Source organism: Carettochelys insculpta, chromosome 21, assembly GCF_033958435.1.
Source record: "Carettochelys insculpta isolate YL-2023 chromosome 21, ASM3395843v1, whole genome shotgun sequence".
In the NCBI taxonomy this organism is placed as follows: domain Eukaryota; kingdom Metazoa; phylum Chordata; order Testudines; family Carettochelyidae; genus Carettochelys; species Carettochelys insculpta.
This window is the reverse complement of record NC_134157.1, coordinates 19,030,003-19,049,663: the sequence shown is the minus strand read 5'-3', so window position 1 is coordinate 19,049,663 and position 19,661 is coordinate 19,030,003. Positions and strand designations below refer to the sequence as shown.

General features: G+C 47.9%; 1 protein-coding gene across 2 annotated transcripts in view; it reads right to left on the bottom strand.

Annotated features, from left to right (window-relative positions):
- Positions 1–19,661, bottom strand: part of NOTCH1 (notch receptor 1) — a 90,878-nt gene that overhangs the window by 66,346 nt on the left and 4,871 nt on the right. The window lies entirely within an intron of this gene.

The following is a 19,661-nucleotide window of genomic DNA, read 5'->3' as shown; positions in this document are numbered from 1 at the left end:
TCAGCATCCACACAATCAAAGTCTTAACCGAGGGAATCTTCTGCAGCACACCAGAACATACCGCCCTGTACTTCCAGGAGGCTGGGTACACACGAGCATGCAGGTGAGAGGAAGCCTTTGTTTTTAAACCGTGCTTCCTTTCAGATTTTCCCTGGCCTCTGCTTATTTGTGCTTTCCCAAGGCCAAGCACACAGGAGTAACTTCAAACCCCCCAGGGTCGGCTGAAAGTGGATCACTGTTGAGGTGGGGGGAAATCACCAGAACACCACTGCTGTGCTCAAACTATGAGTTACTCCAAACACCTGCCCCTTAGAAAAAAAGAAATGAAGGAAAAAGAAAGAAACCCACAAGATGTCTGTTCAAGCCAATCTCTCCTCTGCAGGCCTTAAGCGCTTCCTAATAATGAGGATAGCATGGTGGGTTTAGGATCAAATTACTTTGAAACTACACCTGCAGTTTTTCACTGTGGTTTCTGGCATACGCATCCGTTAAGAAGCTGAAAGTTTCATAATAGGCACAATGGTTTCCCAAGAGAGCAAGAAAGGAGTCATTGGGGCTGGGGGAGCGGGCGGGGGGCTGGAGAGCGTAAGGAAGGTGGCAGAAAAGGAGGATCAAGAGTTAGAAGCCAGGTTGTGGCTTTCCAACACACCAGGATCCTGGACACCTTTAGACATATTGAAGAATTTCCACAACTCCTTAAAGAATAAGTGCATTACGAATAATAAGCAGGGAGGCCAGATCAGAGGCTAATGGGATACAGGGACCTTCACTCCTGGGTCACTGGTTCAGACCCCACCCAGCTGGCTACAGCATTTACACATTTTCTTAGCTAAAGGCCATTAGCGGTATTCATGAAAAGGGTTCAATGGTGCTCATGAAATGTGTTTTTGGGGAGGGTGGGCAGGGGGAGATCCTCTCCCAAGCAAGCAGAGATTCCCACCCATGACGTGGTGTTTGCTCCACACGAGCCTGGGAAGGGCTCATGGGGGTAAGTAACCAGATGAGTGACCCCTGTGGGACAGCGAGGGGGGGATGAGCAAATGCCGATGGAGGTTGACAGCCAGCTGGGCAGAAGCAGGCAGGAGTGGTAGAAAGCCAGGAAGTAGGCAGCAGAAAGAGGGTGCAGCGTGGAAGCGTGCAGTGATCGGAAGGAGGAGACTGCGGGAGACAGCAGAAGTCCTGGGCTCCTTGCCCTGAAGGAAGAAGGGACGTGGAGCAGAAGCCTGGCAGGGGTGGAGTAGGAAAGGGCCCAATTAAGAACAGCAAGATTTGAGATGGTGCGGACCAAGGCTGCAGATAGGAGAGTCCTTGATCTGGACCCAGAGTAGCGGCTGGGCCCAGGAGGGAAGTGGCCTAAGCTAGAACTAGAGGATGGCTGGGGAAGACACCCCAACAGCCAGCCCAGTGAGACACTGTTACCCCAGAAGGGGAGGACTCTCTCGTGACCTGGCCAGAGGGCTGGGTCCCAGAGACAGAGGACACTCAGTCCAGTCAGAGAGGGAGAGACCATGGGGCAAGGAACTGAAGGCAGGTAGGTGGGATCAGACTGGTCAATGGCTAATTTCCAGATGAGCCACCAGGAAGCACCCCAGCAGTCACGAATGAACCCCGTGACAGCAGCCCAAAGGCCACCACCAGAGCTGGAGAGGCCATAAATGGGAAGAGCCCCAGAGAAACTCACCCCTCCTCACCCGAGGTGAACCCTCATCGCTGAGTATAAAGGAACTGACAGACCAGGCCAGGCCAGCAGCCTCTCTAGCACAGCATCATGTCTCTGACTGAGGCTATCACCAGCCCCTTCTGAGGAAGGTGCACAAAACCCAGCAAATAGGCAGCACTGGCACACCTTGCCCCCAGGACAGGTTTCTTCCTAACCCCCCTAAGGCCACAGGCCTGAAACCTGAGGTTTCAGTGCCTGGGGGAAGCCTGAATGGCCAGCTGTGCAGCTCGCTCAAGGGCCTTTCCTTCCCGGACTGGTAAGGCAGCCACTTGCGAACTCCTTGACCAAAAGAAAATGAGAATGGTCAAACCAGAGCCAATACAGTGACTCCATCCTCCCGGAACACAAGAACCGAATGAAATGAATGGGCAGCAGGTTTAAAACAAACCAAAGGAAGTTCTTCTTCACACAGCACGCAGGAGGCCCGGGGAACTCCTTGCTAGAGAAGCCTGTGAAGAGCAGGACTTTAACTAGATAAATTCATGGAGGTTCGGTCCATGGATGGCTATTAGCCAGGATGGGTAAGAATGGTGTCCCTAGCCTGTGTGTGTCAGAGGATGGCAATGGCTGACAAGAGAGGGATCACTCAATAACTACTTGTTCTGTTCACTCCCCCTGGGGCTCCTGGCATTGGCCACGGTCGGAAGACAAGATGCTGGGCTTGATGGACCTTTTGTCTAACCCAATGTGGCCTTTCTTATGCTCTACGCCCCATGGAAAATTGGGCAGACTTGTCTGTCCTTCAGCTGCTCCTCTTGCAAGTGGCTTTGAGGAAGGAGTTCGGCACTCACATGCCTGGCACATCCTGGGTGAAACACAAGGTCAAATACTTGGTCCTATCCACATCAGACCTCAAGCACCAGCTTTAGGACTTTTCTCTTGCTAGCATTCCTCCTTCTCCACCCTCCTCTCCTCACCAGACAGCCACAGAACTGCAGAACCTCACCCACCCCAATGAGAAGAGAACAGCTCAATAAACAACGGGGCAACGCTCAGTTAAAAGCAGCCCATTTCACTTTAAACTCCCATCCACGCTGGAGTTCATTACACACCCCAGGACATCAGCGAGAAAGTGACAGTGGTTGGTGAGCAGCAGATTATTGAGCATGACGTACATTTCAGAGAGCAGGCAGCTCCACTTGCAATCTTTGTTTAATTAAAAAGAATCAAATTGCAATCCAAAGGCTTTGACGTTTCTTATACCTAGCCCAAGCCAGCTAACTGAGGCTTTAAGAAACGGGCTCTCATCTGAAAGCAAACAAAAGGGATTCCCAACAGTAGAAAATGTTTGCATGGGAAGGAGGGGGTGGCTGTGGGACACATAGGAACTCAGGCTGCTGTTCTTCCTAGCAGGGAGGGGGAGCAAATCTGGCATTGTTTTGTAGGCACAGGCAAAAATATATGAATAATTTTGGATCAAAGTCCCCATTGTCATGAAAAAAACAATGTGATCCCAGCACTGTGCGAAATAGCCCCTGCTATTCATGAGAAATGACTGCGTGGAAGTGACTGCCTTTGAATGGGAGGATGAGTCCCAGTGGTTCATTCACAAGAAAAAAGTCCAATGACAAATGAAGAGGCTAAGAAAAAACATGGAATTCTTACCCTCAAAATACATGCTGCTAACTTTTCCTATTAAGGCTTGCATTTGTTTTGAGGGCCACCTCTTCCATGGGTGTAGATCAGCATTGCTCTATTGGCAGCAGAGAAGGGCTGATCTGCCCTCACTGGAAAACCAACCATCTCTTTCCATCAAGTACTCTCATCTCCAGCTGCACGCTAGCTTTGTGGATAGAAGGCCTAGAGAATTCCCCAACCAGGTTTAATTGAAGGTTAAATTAATGTCATCAGTGATCCTTCACTCCCAGAGGCTTATAAACAGAATTGAGGACAGTAACAGAGAAGGAACCGTGCTAGTCTATATACTATCAAAACAAAAAAAGCAGTCAAGTGGCACGTTAAGGACTAACAAAATAATTTATTAGGTGGTGAGCTTTCGTGGGACAGACCCACTTCTTCAGACCAGAGCCATAACAGGATTTTGAAAAACTCATGAACGACTTAAGAGGCCAAATCCCATTGAAAGTTAGTGGGACACCAGCTCCTCAGATATTGAGAGGCTTCTGAAAATACGAACCCTAACGTACGTCACTAGCTGCTGTATAGTGAAACAAACTTGACAGCACAGAGAAAGAAACAGACAGCAAGCATGAAAGAGAAAGGCAGGAATAGTGATGGATCTAACTTGTGGCTTCCCTGAACCTCCAAGGGAGTGTGTGTATATTTGTCATAAAAAATCCCTTAAAATAGTTTTTTGGCCACAGAACTCCCCCTCTATGAAGTCTGAGATGGAAATAAATACGTGTGAGCAGACAAATATTTCCTTTGAGCCTGAAGCTTGGTTGTTGAGTTTAACCAAGGAAACAGCCAGTGACGGGAGAAGACCGTGCCTTCTACACCTTTTGCCTGCAAAAATCCCTGTGTCAACATGAAGCTGTATTGACTAAAAGCAGACAATAGGGGAGGCTCTGCCCTTCGGCCACTATCCCACATTCTTCTATAGTGTCCCTTAGAAACCCACCTTTTATTAGGAACAGCAGGCACCCTGAAAGGGCCGTCTGTCGCCTTGCCTTTTGACTTTGAGGCCTGTGTCTAACATTTTAATAACAGCTAGAGGCCAAGGAGAGGTTGGGTTTTCTTTCCCCTGGTCTCCTTCCTCCAGGGTCATCCCATCGCAGGGTCACTCCCCTATCCAGAAACCATCCCTATTCTTTTCCTCTTTAGCCAACCAAACTAACCTCTTTCTTGCCCGAACGTTCGGACAGCCAGGATACACTGGAGCTTTGAGGCTGATGGACACTGGCAGAAGCACAGGATGGAGCGGTTCCTGTCTTTAATGTCCTCACGACAAAAGAGTAGAGTACTGGCTCTGCCTGTTACCATCCACATGCCCCAAGGGAAGCTGTTCAACTAGCGCTGCATTGTTTTGGAAGAGCCTTACCCACGGTTCTTAAAAAACTGACCGGCCCAATATTGAACTGTAGCCTATCTGCTCAGCTCCTGTGTGTCTAATCTTGATATCTGAAGCATAAACTCACACATTCACTCTTGCCAGGTCCAAAAAAGTCAATTCTTACAACTTTAACACACAACTGTGTGTAATCCAAGTTCGACAGCTCCATGCAGCAAACCTGAAAAGAAACCTTAAAGGAGTTTGGTTGACAAGGCACTGGCACCATTAGAAGCCATGCCACGAGCACAGCCCGTTTAACTAAGACCACCACTGCAGGAGGGCCCAGGACTCACGGGGTGGCTGACAGCATGACCAACACAAATGCTGAAGTTCTCTTTTGTTATCCCTCCAGGGGGCAGTCTTTGGTGGACACAAAAAGTGCCACAATGCATCCTTGGAAGGCTTTGATGGATTAGTCAGTGGGCTTTCATTTTCAGGGACACAGCCTGGCCCATAAACACACTGAAACCAACCTGCCACTAATTCTGGTGCCTGCAGCACGATCCCGTAGGATGGAGGCTTGGTGACTGGACTCAGAAATCATAGGCTGTGATGTCCGAGACCAGCAGGACTGGAAAAGAGAGATCAGCCCTCCAATGTCTGGGAAGGTGCTGAAGCTGGGGGGGACAAAGATACTATGAAAGGTGCTGTGCAAAATGAGGCCCAATTCTCCTGCTCCACGGCAGCAATCCCATTCAACTCAGAGAAACCACTCACCGGAATAAGGGTTTCCAGGATCACCCTGGGACCTACAGGCCACCAATCTGTCAATGAGCTTGCAGCTTTCAGACTGCCAAGTTTTCCACTCACAAAAGAATAAGACACTTGTGAATGAAACACTTTTCTATTAGGCACTGGCTTAAAAAATCCTCCTGACTCAGCAGTGGAACCAAATTTTCACAGACAGCCTGATTCTGCAGGTCCAGTTGTGCCTTCAGCTACATCTCTGCTGCCCTTTTGGCTTCCCTAAGTTTGGACAGCTGTAAAGACTTGTTCTAAAGCCAGATGAACTTAACCAAAGATCTTCCTACCCAGTTTAACAGGCTTCGGATCAGGCCAGAAGTATCAGACTGGTGAGACATGCAAAGGCTAAACTCTTTTAAACTGGTTTCTTTCCTCACTTCACAGCAGCAACAGGGCAGCAGAGATCAAAGCACTTCTCTTTAACAGACTAACCTCCCAGTCTTCCCATACGTGCTGGAGTTGTGTTGCTTTTAAACTGTAACATGCCACCATCTATTAAATTGCGGCGCAATTATGGCATCATTAAAACTTACAAATCCATTTCACATTTAAATACTGTTAAGCCTCCCACAGCTTTGGGAAGGTTAAAATTGTGTTAAAAAGCAACTGACTTACGTGCAAGTAAACATTTTGCAACTTGACAGAGCATGAAAAGTTTCCCATTAAACTTCAACTCCCTTCCTGTCATACTCCCCAACAATCTGCTAAAGGCTCATGAGGGCTTTCAAGCAATGCGTAAATGTTAATTGATTAACTGACTTTCCCAATATGAACTTCAGACAGCCCTGGGGGACTGAACATCAGAGAAGAAAGCTAAAACAAGATGTTCACTCTTGCATGGGGAACAATGGTCAGAAATGACAATATCTCACTCTTATTAAGTTAGATATTCAAATCAGTTCTTGTTCCAATGGTACCAGCGACAAGGCCCCATTTTGGCTTGGCTTGTGCTTAACTCAGAATGCATATAATTTCCTCTCTCTGATTTCAGTCAGTCACGCATTAACTCACTTACCTTGCTGAATCAGGGGCAGAGCTAGTACGGCTCAGTTAAAAAACTTCGGTTACTCTTGATTCAAATGAAAAACACCAAACCAAACCACCCAGTACAATGATGGAGTTCAACAGAAAATAATCTAATACCCCTCAGCCACAAGATAACAGAACTCCTATTACCTATGGCCGTTTCTACACAGGCCACTTTCTTCGAAAGTGGCATGGTAATACATGGCATGAAATATGCTAATGAGGAGTGGATGCAAATTTCCCACACCTCATTAGCATATGGTCACGTGATTTGGAGTCCAGAAGACCATTCTTCTGGACTCCAAAATGCCATTTAAAAGCGCGGCCCCCGGGGGGGGTCTTCCGGAAGGAAGTCCTTCTTCTGGAGGCCCCTTCTTCCCAAAAGTTTTCGGGAAGAAAGGGCCTCCGGAAGAAGGACTTCCTTCCGGAAGCTCCCCTGGGGGCCGTGCTTCTACACGGCGTTTTGGAGTCCAGAGGAACAGTCTTCCGGACTCCATCTCACGTGACCGTATGCTAATGAGGCATGGGAAATCTGCATCCATGCCTCATTAGCATATTTCAGGCCATGTATTACCATGCCACTTTCGAAGAAAGTGGCCTGTGTAGAAACGGCCTTTGGTTAAAACTATTCAGAATTAGGCTATGACCCCAGGCACCTCAGTTACACCAGAACCACACACTTTACCCAAAACTCTGTGTACCTATGATCCTGATCCTTCTTCCATGCACATCAGTAGGGATTCTTGTCACTACATTTACATGGAGCAGGCACCATATCTGCCACTGTGCCTGCATGAATGAATTTTACTGCACTGTGTTTCTGTCCACAGTGCCCTGTGTGTCATATAAACAGTTTTCAATGCACAGGTAATGGCAACTGTCAGGAAACACAGAATTTGAGGGACTTCACAATAAAACCAGGAACTTTGACTTTCACAGAATCATAGAACACTAGAACTGGAAGGGACCACAAGAGGTGAGCAAGTCAGTCACCTGCACTCGTGGTAGGACAAGGCACCATCTAGATCAGTGGTTCCCAAATTTTTCCAGCATCACTGCCCCTCTTCTGATTTTTGAGAAACCCTCACACCCCCCCATCTCTTCTTTACCATAATCCAACCCCCTTTTCAACAAAAAATGCAATTTGTAATTTAAAATAAACACAAAAACTTGATATAAAAATGTCATTTAAAATTACAACAAAGCACAAATAGTTTTCCTTGCCCCCTTGAGGGTGGCCTGGTGCAGCCCCAGTTGGCCAGCTGCCTGAGCCCCACGCCAGCCACCCACCTGCCACAGACCTGTGCTTCCAGAGCTGCCTGCCTGAGCCCCGCACCACTGGGGCCAGCCACCCACCCGCCCAGCAGCCTCTGGGGCCAGCTGCCTGCCCACCAGCCTGAGTCACCCGAGCCCCATGATGCTGGGGCCAGGTGCCCACCTGCCAGCCTGAGCCACCCAAGCCCTGTGCTGCTAGGGTCAGCCACCCGCCCGAGCTGCCTGAGCCCTGCAATGCCAGGACCAGCCACCCAAGCCCCATGAATCCTGCAAGTCAGCTGGCCGCCTGAGCTGCACAAATCCCATGAGCCGCTCGCCCGGAGCCCCTGCCCTCCCACAAAGCCAGGCACACCCAGCCCCGCCATCTAACCCCGTCCTCCTCCCCCCACAACCCACACTCACCTTTGTTCATGGGTCTTCGCCGGCTGCCTGCTTTTTATAGTGGCTGTGCCGGGTCACTCCACAAAATGGCAGGGGCTGACAGCCAGAAGCAAAGGTTGGGGGGAACGATGGGGGGGGCTCCATTGCCTTACGCCCCCACCCCTGGGATTTGTTCATGCCCCCCCAGTTTGGGAAACCATGATCTAGATCATCCCTGATAAATGTCTATCTAACTTGCTCTGAAATATCTCCAGTGATGGAGATTCCACAACCTCACTAAGCAATTTATTCCAGCGCATAACCCCATCGACAGTTAGGAAGTTTTTCCTCATGTCCAACCCCTCCCATGCTGCAATTTAAGCCCAGTGGTTTTGTCCTATCCTCTGAGGTCAAGGAACACATTTTTTCTCTCTCCTCTTTGTAACATCCCATTAGGTATGCAAAATCTGCTCTGTCTTCTCTTTCCAAACAAAACAAACCCAATTCTTTCAGTCTCCCTCCTAGGTCATGCTCTCCAGACCTTTAATCATTTTTGTCGCTTGTCTTTGGATTATTTCGTCTTTCTTGAAATGTGGCGCCCAGAACTGGACACAATGTTGCAATTGAGGCCGAATCAGTGCAGAGTAGAGCAGGAGAATTGCTTCTCGTGGCCTGCTCACGGCCCTCCTGTAAATGCCTCCCGCTGCGTACAGAGGTTTGAGATGGCAGGGACATCCGCACAGGACGTCCCTCACTTCTGCTAACATTGGAAGCCTCTAAATCATGAGTAGTCAGGCTGGATGCCTGTGGCTTTTCATGTAGAGGTTCACAGGACAGGAAGGGACCTCGAGCACTCTTCCTGACACGTCCCCAGCACTCATGGTAGGACTATTATTGAGACCACCCCCGGTTCTGACCTGCTCTTAAAAACCTCTAGTGATGGAGATTCCATAAGCTCCCTAGGCAATTTATAGGGGGGACAATGAGAAAACTCCACTCTAATCAGACACATTTCATCTATGAATGGGAAAGCCTGCCATTGACCGCAGTGGGCTTTGGCGCCAGCCATTGCTTTGTGCCTTGTCTTCCATACAGGAGGGCAGAGTCTCATCTCAAATCCACCACTGTAAATCTGGAAGAACTCCAAGACTTCTTTGGAGTTACACCAAAGTTACAACAGTTTTGACACAAAGAGCATCCAGTCCTTGGATAAGATGGCCTGATTTCAAGTTCTGATCCCAAGAGCCTCCTAGTTCAGATGCCCCTGTCCCTGCTCATCTGTTAAGATGATAGAGAAGCAGAGATGGAGAAAATAAACTCTACAATAACAACATGTTTCCATATTTGGCCCCAATCCCAGGCGGGTGTAAATGAGAATAGTTTGGCTAATGCAACACTGATTAACAACAGCTGAGGGTCCTATTGTCTCTAAAGTGAATTCTGTATCTTCCCGGGAAATGAAATAAACAACCACAAACACTGTGCGTAATAACACAGGAGCAGAACTCTTTGGAACGTGACTGGTTGATGGGAAACCTCTGCAAGTCCAGGAGTGTAAAGGGACTAATATTAACCTGACCTTCTAAGGGATAGCGTTCACATTATGCCTGCAGGGGGCCTTCCTTACTGAACTTAGAGTAAACGCACACTTTAACTGGTTTATTCTCTGGATGAAAAACATCTACAATAGTCCAATAAATACACAGCTTAATAAGCAAACATCCCTGGAATTGTTACATTTCTGTCACTTGACTTATTGTAAGCTGTTTGAAATCATGGCTTTGCTCTGTGTGTGTACAGCACCTGCCACAGTGGCTTGCTGGTCTGTTACTCAGACTCCTAGGCACTACAGCGACACAAACTATACACAGAATTAATACCATCTTTCTAACAGCACTGCCCAAGTCTCATGAAGCATCAGGTTCTCACCCAACAGACCTTGTCCTCTGAGTATGGCTGCTAAAGGGATGTTCAGTGACTATGTTTCAAAAGTAACAGAGAGGTAGCCATATTAGTCTGTATTCTAACCAGCTGTCATGTAGCACCTTAAAGACTAACAAAATAATTTCTTCGGCAATGAGCTTTCATGGGGCAGACCCACTTCTCCACATCTGAAGGTCTGCCCCACGAAAGCTCACCACCTAATAAATTAATTTTGTTAGTCTTTAAGGTGCTACAGGACTGTTGGCTTGTTTTGTTTCAAAAGTTCTCAGTAGTGAAGAGTGACAGAGGAGCATCAAGTAACAAGCAAAGCAGGTAAGTTAATGGGAACCGGGGTCTGTCGTATTCCCCCAGGGGTTCAATGGCTTTCAAGTAGGATAAAAGCCAATGTACGCCCAATCTCCCTGCCACTCATCCCACTGGAAACCCATTCAGAGGATTTTGTGGGATACAGATCAGGGGAGATTTTGGCTCCTCAGGCCAGATTCTGCTCTCCGCTGGCATCAGTGGGATTACTCCAGATTTACCACGGAGCGGTTTCCAGATTTATGCTGGTGTAACACAGCAGACCATGGCCCTCAGCACTCAGAGTGCAAAGGGAGGAACTTTTAATACCAAGGCAAATTCTTCTCAGTTACATCAGTGCAACAGCTGCTGTGAGATGCAGACAGCCAGCACATGGTATCACAGTTGCCCCATGTACCACCTCCCACGAGGAGGTCGGGCCACTCGGCTCTCATGCTGTCTCTCTGCACAGAGGTGAGTTTTCCCCAAGAAGAGAGAATTCGTTAGCGTTCCCTTGAAGCTGAGTGCTTTGGCGGCCACCCAGGAGAGATTCTGACTAGCAGAATACCCACCACCGCCAGCGTGTGTTTCTACTGGTGGTGCACAGACACCCACACCTGCCTCGGTGCACACAACAAAATCTGTTCCTCCCACAGGTGGAAAAAATTGGAAGGAACACTGCCCCTCTCACACCTAGTAATCCTGCTGAGTGCATCTATTTCCCTACCTGACACATGTCAGAGTGGTAGCTGGGTTAGTCTGTATCTTCTAGAACAACAAGAAGTCCTGTGGCACCTTATAGACTAACAGATATTTTGGAGCATAAGCTTTTGTGGGCAAAGACCTGCTTCGTGTGAAGTGGGTCTTAGATATTTTGGAATATAAGCTTCTCACGAAGCAGGTCTTTGCCCACAAAAGCTTATGCTCCAAAATATCTGTTAGTCTATAAGGTGCCACAGGACTTCTTGCTGTTCTGTCTGACACAGTCACTCTCCCTTCCACCTCCTGGGTCACAATGCTTTTTGCCCTAAATACAGAGCACAGGGCTTGCTCCTGAAAACTCTGACCTCGGCAGCCTGTTTTCAAGCAATGTCCTCCTGAGGCTTTGCACTGCATCACCAGGCCCATAGGCTGGTCTTTTAGCAGCCTTGCTCTGACACCCTGTCCACGCTGCAAGGAGCGGGGCTCAGCTTTCCCTTTTTCGCCTTAGTTACCCTGAAAAAGCAAAAGTTTACAACACATCCCCTGAAAGCTTCCTGCTTTTGGCCAGCCCATTACACTCCAGGAATGCCATTCCATTCACTTCCTGCGTTCACGCCACACACCTGCTCTGAGGACGCAGGACTCTGGCTGCCAAAGCGAGAGGTTAGTTCAGCTACAGCCAAGTAAATCATTTACCTCCCAGCCGCAATGGTGCAGCAGCATTCCACCGACCTGTGCTGAGGTCTCCGAAGATACATCAGAGAAACAAAACTGCCCCGTGTTTCGATGAGGCACTGAACCAGAGTTAGGTGGCAGAATCACAAGCCCATAGTCCATCTCCAATGTCCAGGAGAAGACATGAACAGGCCCTAAAAGTCTCAGCATTATTATTCCTGCAGCAAATCCAACTGTGCTAGCCGTGACACAACAGAGCAGAAAGGAGAATGAGCAATATTGAAAACCGGACAGGTGCCGCCCTCTGGGTGCATGCCACTGTGTGTTGGGGGAGGGGGAAATGCAAGCACGTTTCAGGGCATTTGCCAAGCAGGGCCAGTGTTAGGTCTCCCTGGAGCCCAGGGCAGAAAGTTGAAGCTCCCCACATGAATATGGAGCTCTGCCACCTGGAGCTGAAGGAAAACACGGCCCAGATCAGTTTTGGGGGCAGTACCTGGGTCACAAGTCCCCAGGCCCTCCTGGCTATCCACTAACACCAGCCCTGCCTTTTATATGCAGGTGGCACAGGTGGAGTTTTCATAACCAGAGGGGGTTGGCTCAGAAAGGAAAAGGCAGAGAAATCCAGGCCAACCTCTCTTCACATTACAAGTCTACTTTGCTTTGAGAAGATACAGATGTTGATGTAGGATCCAGCAAGTAAATGCAGGCCCCTCCGCTTACGGACTTGATTCATGGCTCTGAAAAACTGGACCCCAACCCTGGAAATAGCTTAGCCATGGGAAACTCCCCAATGATCACACACACATACATACCAGCCCATGGTAACCTCACCTCGAGGCTACTAGTTGGTAAAATATGTTTCTGTTCGGTAAATTTCACATTCCGCTCACGTACCTACAGAGCCAGTTCGCCTGAGCGTGAGTACAACGAGGTTCAGTGCACCTGTGGGTCTGGAAAAAGAATGTTCATTTCCAAAGGGTCTTAGTTTAAAAGTTGCTAATTGCTGGCTGAGCCCTTCAGCTGTCAACTGGCTTGTTTCTAATGACTTACAAATAGAGGGGCAAAGAAGTTGGGGAATAAAACAGAGGAGGAAAGGTAATCCATTTAAAAATCCTTATCAACCAGCAGGAAATAACACAAGGAGCCAGGTCACTGACTGGGGTGAATGGCTGCAAATGTCTGGGGGCAGTGTCCATTTATGTCAGCTGAGGATCTGGACCAGTGGTGGGCAACCTGCAGCCCACAGGCCACATGCGGCCCACCGGGGTTCTGTGGGTGGGCCACAAGACATGTTGCTTACTGCTGCCGACATGCAGGATTGCCAGATTCCACTGGTTTCCATCCATGTAACTTTTTTTTCCCTAAAGGTCTTACTAAAGGAACACACATGTAAACCAAGAGCAGCTGGAGTGACAGGCATGTGTGACCGCCACCAGGTGGGCTAGAACCTAGGACCTCTGGAGCTTAGCGCAGGAGCCTCTACAACTTGAGCTAAAAGCCAGCTGGCTCTCAGCTAAGGCTGCAGAGAAGGCTCATTCTTTCTGCCACTATATGGGACAGTGAACCACACGCAGCAGGCATGTGGGTTACATCTGCTGATTGCACAGGATACTAATGGTGAGAACCACATGCTCCCTCTGTACCCAATCAAAGTGCTGTGACGGTTCCATCCGCACACCCCGCAAATTCCAGGTACACCAGTGCAGCGAGCAAAGCTACCCTGTGCCCAGAAACTGCCTTGGTTATGACAACCTTACAGTGAAGAAGGTCACGCCTATGGCTCACTCACTAGCCTAGGCTGCCCATCGCTCATCCAGACCAAGATTCTTTTCCCCTGGAAGCTGCAAGAGGGGAGGCTGATGCTCTCTGTGTTTTTAATCTACCTTCTTTCACCCAGTCTCCAGACTCCACCCATGCTCCTTCCACAAGCATGTACTCAGACTTGAAACGACCCCCCACAGGGTCACAGTGTGGCTGAATCACCAGGAGACTGTTCCTTTAAGAGCTTCCTCTGCTGGATTGTTTCACACTCCACCCTCTCTTCCTGTCCAGCGTGGAGGCGATATATTTTCTTTGTTATTATTTCATGGAAATAAACGTTTGGCTAAAACACATGAGAAAAACCAAACCAGAAGGAAACATCCGTCCTTTACAATGAGATAACAATGAGGGAGCAGTTGAATAACCCAGAGGCCATGAAGGATGACAGAATTAAGACCCTTGCTCCAGATTTCTGATCACTGCCACAAAATTGTTATCATGTCCAGTAACTCCTTCTTGCTTTTTAAAATTCAGTTTCAAGAAATTCAAGTTTAACTTCTCTCATGTGACACCTCGGGACCTGACTGGTGTTGGATGAAAGAATTTGCTGGACAACGGGAGGTCAATATTGTCTAGTACATCACTAACACTTCCACAACTCACTGGGCTCTTAGAAGACGTTTAGGGGCAAATTACAGCTAAATAACCGCACAGAACACGGAGAGCCAGGACTGGTGGCGGGAAACAGACCTTATGGGACTGTGGGGAACTTGGCCACACCCAATGATAAATGGTAGTCTGGCTAACTGAAATCATGGCAGATTACGGAGTTTGCTGGATGAGAGAGTTCTGGATTAGAGAGGTTCAACCTGTACTTCTCCAATTCTTAAGTATCAGATCCATTGGCCATGGCAGTTTTTTTCACTGATCGCAATAGCCTTTGGATCAGCCCCCACACCCACTAACTGAGCCACAGGACTCCACCGCTTCATAAACAAAGTCTTTAGCAAACTGACCTTTTCCTCACCACAAGCCTAGTGATTGCATTGAACCTGTTGGTTCACCTTAAAAGCCGCTTTGCTACAACAGGGCCAGATTCTCAACACGTTGGCATAACCCACCGAGTTCAGTGATGAAACACGGGTGCAATTGATCGAACAAAGCAAGATGTTCCGTAGCATCTTAAAGACAAACAAATCTATTTATTAGGAGTGAGTTTTCGTGGATAAGACCCACTTCATCATATTAATGGAGCAGAACTGAGAAATCAGAGAAATATAAAGCAAGGACTTGGATCGGGGCGGATGGGAAGGGGAATAAAAATAAAGAAAAAGAAAAGCACAGAGGGAGGAGGAGTGGGGAGTTAAGAGGGTCTCTGGGAAGAGTTAATTAAGTTAAGTAGGATGTCTAACATTTCTGCAACCATCAAAGGTGGGGAAATTGTCCTGGTAATGTGTAAGCAATGGAGATCTTTGCTGAGTCCCAGGTAGAATTGAGTTCATAATTCAACCCCCCTATGATATTATCTGTGAATTTGCCAGACCACGGGAAGTCCATATTATCTAGCAGCATTACCAACACGTCCACTGCTCACTGGGCTTTTAGAAGACACCTAGAGGTAAATTACAGCTAAATAACAGCACAGAACACAGAGTGCCAGGACTGGTGGCTGTAAACAGACTTTATGGGACCACAGGAAATGTGGCCACACCCATGATAAATGATCATCCGACTAGGTAAAATCATGCCAGATTATGGATGCTGCCAGACGAGAGCGTGCCAGATCACAGAGGTGCAACCTGTAGTAAAATGGAGGCTTGCTTGGAGTAAAACTCATGTCACAACAATCTTAGACCAGTCCTATTCATTTTCAGCAATGCCAGTCCAAAACTTAACTGAGTGATCTTCAGAGAAACCTTTTAATCTGATCTGGGAAAATGCTTCATTCAAATGAGAACCTATTCCTTAAAGCCACAGTGAACGCACACCACAAAACCACACTTCTCAGTGCTGTTGCAGTCAGTGGCTAGCATCTCTGTCTGCTGGTACAAGCTCTTGGCAAACCACACTTTTTAAAGTTACAAATCCTGCACAAGAGTCTGCTCTTCTGGTACTTTTACTGTGAGTTAACTCTTCACAAGATCCTATCAGATACAATACCACGCTCATCCTTCCAGATGTTTGCTAGATTCTGTTATTCCTGCACAGGAACTTGAAAGAGACAAGATGGGTGAGGCATGGTGTGTTATTGGACTAGCTTCTACTGGTAAAAGAGAGAAACTTCCAAGCTTACACTGAACTTTTCTTTGGATCTGGGAAACACAATCAGAAACCTGAAGCAGAGCTCTATGCAAGCGTAAAAAGCTTGTCTCTCTCACCAGAAGTCACTCCAATAAAAGATAGTTTCTCACCCATCTTCTCTCTCTCATGTCCTGGGACCACAGGGCAAGAACAGCTGTGCATAGAGGCACTCTAAAGCCAGTTTAGTTAGGCCACTTCTGTTGTGAAACCTCTAGCAGATCAAATGCCCAGTCCTCATCGTTCAATTGAAGTTCTGTGCACACAGAGGCAACTGGCAAGAAGACAATAAGATAAAGGACCTGGCATTTTAGGAAACGTAGCTGTAGAATAATAAAGGTCAGTGAAAGCTCATCGTTTCACTGTGGTGATTGGCTCTCCCTGACGGGGCTGACCCATTGGTTCCAGTGTTATCACAGTTCCCCTCCAGTCACTCAGTTAGGTCTCTCCTGTAATGAGTAACCACAACAAATGCAGAGATACTTCTCCACCGAAGTAGCTTCTCCCTCCTACACTATTTGTTTCACTGCACTTTCTAATTGGATTTGTGGGGGAAGCACAATGGGGCTTTATGGCCTAACTGCGTTAAGTGCCAGGCTACGAGATATGGCCCCTAGCCAAAATGGTGTGCTTCATTCAGGCGCCAATGGGAGATGCCAACTTTTTCCACTTCTGCTATCTGGTGCTCTTAACTTTGTTTTGTTTCAGGGGCTTGCAAGCAAAACTCCCAGGAAAGAGATACTTGGAGAAGTCTGAAAAATAAGATTTTGCTCACTCCTATCAGTTACCTTGCAAGTGACGTCTCATTGGTCTCTCTCCCTACCACATCTGCCTTCCCCAAAACATCATCCAAAAGTACAGACTGCATTCAATATTAACAACATCTGAAACCTTCATTTTCTGCAACAGTGGCTCACACATGTGCAGGCCATCTCTGTATTTGTAGTCAAGAAGGTAAGCTATTGACGGCTGCCAGCAAAGAAATTCTTCAAAGTTACCAAGTGCTCTCTTCTTCCTCTTAAAAAAGACAGAACTTTAGAGGTTTTTCCTTCTTTTAACAGAGCTTGCATACATCAGATCTAATTAGATTCCACTGCCATCTGCACATGCAATGTAAATTAGGAGTTGCAGGGAGTTGGGATTTAAGAAAGCAAGCAAGCAAGAAACAAACCAACCCAAGGAAAAGGAGAGGTGTAGGGTTAGGGTGGGGGATGGATAGACTTATGCATTCGGGGAAGCCATACATGATTAGTCACACAGCATTAATCTGCCTCCCTTAACAATAGCTGCCGAATTTCGACCGAATCCCAGCTGTCGCTCTTTGAATGAAAGAAAACAAGATTTAGAGCGTCAAGCGTTGGTAAGGGCTTCTGCAGAAAAAAGTGGCGTGCATTCATTAGGCGCTCACAAAGGGAGCCAACCTTTGTCCATTAAATTGTTCATGTGCCTGATTAATTTGCTGATTTTTTTTCCAAGGGGGTGGCGGTTTGGATAGAAGGGAGGGGGCAGGACATGCCAAGCTGGACAGAATAACCCAACCAAAGCAGACATGCAAACCCAGTCCCCTCCCGCTCCCTGAACGATGCAGAGGAAGATTGCCATTCAACAGTTGGCATGGAAATACCTTCAGGTCCCTCTGCAGAGGGAAGCTCTGAACTGGAAGGCTGGAATGCCCAAGAGCCGGGGAATGGGGGAGGCTGGCTGGAACACACACTCATTCGGATTTTGTATATGTCACAGCATTTTTTTTCAAAAGGCTGGAATCTTGTTTATTTCTCTTTGTCGTGGTTCCTTGGGAAGCTGGAGTGAATCAGCCAGGACTGCGGTGGGTCAGTTAGTCCTACAGGAATCCCAACATTTAACACAGCAGTTGGCTCCATGATCCAGGTAGAAATGACCTGGAACTCTTCCTGAGTGGCCCATGCACCCTTAGGAGCCTGGTCCTGCAAGGCAGCATGGGCTACATCCTCAGCGGGGGAACACTGGCTCCACTGACATCAGTGAGGTGCCACAGCTGTAAGCCTGGCCACACTCACTGTTAACCCTGTTGACTCTAGTGGGAGATGGCAACCTCTCATCTTACCCACTGAAGTCAATGGGCTACCTAATTATCTATGGATTTCAGGGCAGTGGGATCAGAGTCGTGATGTTAGGATGGTCACTGGCAATGCATGAGGGTGGTCCAAGGGACCACATGGCATCCAAACGCCACGGACAGGAGGGGCGAGTGCCTAGAACCTCTGGGTGGCCTGGGGGGACGAGGCAGGTGCCTCCCCCCTGTGGCCCTGGAGAATGCAGAGGAGTCCCAATCCCTGATCCAGGAACCAGGGAAAAGCGAGGAGGCAGGACTGCCCTCCACACGCACCAGCAGGAAGCGGAGCGAGGAGACCGGCAGCCAGGGCGTGGTGCCACGTCATGCCACTTGCCCCCCGTGGCCACTGGTGACCCTGGGGGTGGAGGGTGAGCTGGACTCTTGTTGTAGGCAGCAGACGCCTGCTAGTCCCCTGGGCTGCATCGCTGCAGGAGAGGGCTTGAGGAAGAAGCGGGGCAGAACAGGAAAAAAGGAGGCCTCAGGCAAAGAGAGCACTGTTCCAGCCCCGCCCCTTCTGCCTGAGGCCCCACCCCTTCCACCCAAGGCTCCGCCCCTTCCCAGAGCTTAACCTCTTTATCTCAACAAAGAGCAGGGGAAGGGGAGACTTGATGACCTGTCTTGCAAGTACCAACTGCGAGGTGCAGGGTGGGAAGAGGACAAAGATTTCATAATGGGCTCTTCCTCCTAACAGAAACAACAAGTAGTCCTGTGGCACCTGATAAACTAACAAATATTTTGGAGCACAAGCTTTTGTGGGCAAAGACCTGCTTCATGAGATGCTGTTTTTGAAGATACAGACTTACAGGGCTACCCTTCTGATACTTGTCACCTTCTAGCTGAGACAGGGCAAACACAATCCAGATGAGAAATAAGATATACATCTTGGAGATTATTAACCTGTGCAACCATGCGCCAAGGATCTCCATCACTGGCAAATTTTAGACCAAGACTGGATGTTTTTCTAAAAGATCCATTCCAGGAATGATTTTTGAGACAATCTCTTGGTTTGCTACACAGAACATGATCACAGGGTCTCCTCTGGGCCTTGGAATCTATGAATCTTTGACACTGGGCTGTCACTGAATGTGATCCATGGCTTCAGGTTCGAGTATATAATAGAATATTCTTAAAATACTTGCTGGGGTTTTTTTTCTTGCAGTGATAATTTTTACAGGTCCAGCAGGTGGTCTCTGAAATGTGTATATTTGGGGCCAGAAGCAGGAGCTTGTACTGGAGTGAATATGGCTGTCAAGAGGCTCCCTGCAAAATTACTTATTGGTCCAGAATTAGGAGCTGGATACACGTGCAAGCAAAGCAAGCTACATCTTTGGGCCTCAGATTATGAAAGCTTGCTCCCCCCCGCAAATTACTAAATTTTAGTTGCCTCCTTGCCTTTGTACCAGTACATCTGCTAATATAAAACTTTATTATTTCTATTTTCATTGTCCTTTCTGTTAGAATAATACACATTTTTCTCAGGCCTCTTAAACCTGACAAAGTTTAGGACCTCAGCATGTCTCAATTCAGTCCTGGTCCAGATGGTACCAAATTCTTCCCCACTATCTTCAGAAGGGTGACTCGCTTTGGGCCCTTTCTTGTATTTTCCCCCATCCAGGACACCATGATTTATCATGTCACCTGAGACCAAAGGTCTGCCGTGTACTGACTTCTACGCGAGGGCTGTGTCCCAATATGGCTGCAAATTATTCTTGCACCTCCAGTAAAGAAATTTCCATTTCCCCTTTTTAAATGAAGGGCCTCCAAAACAA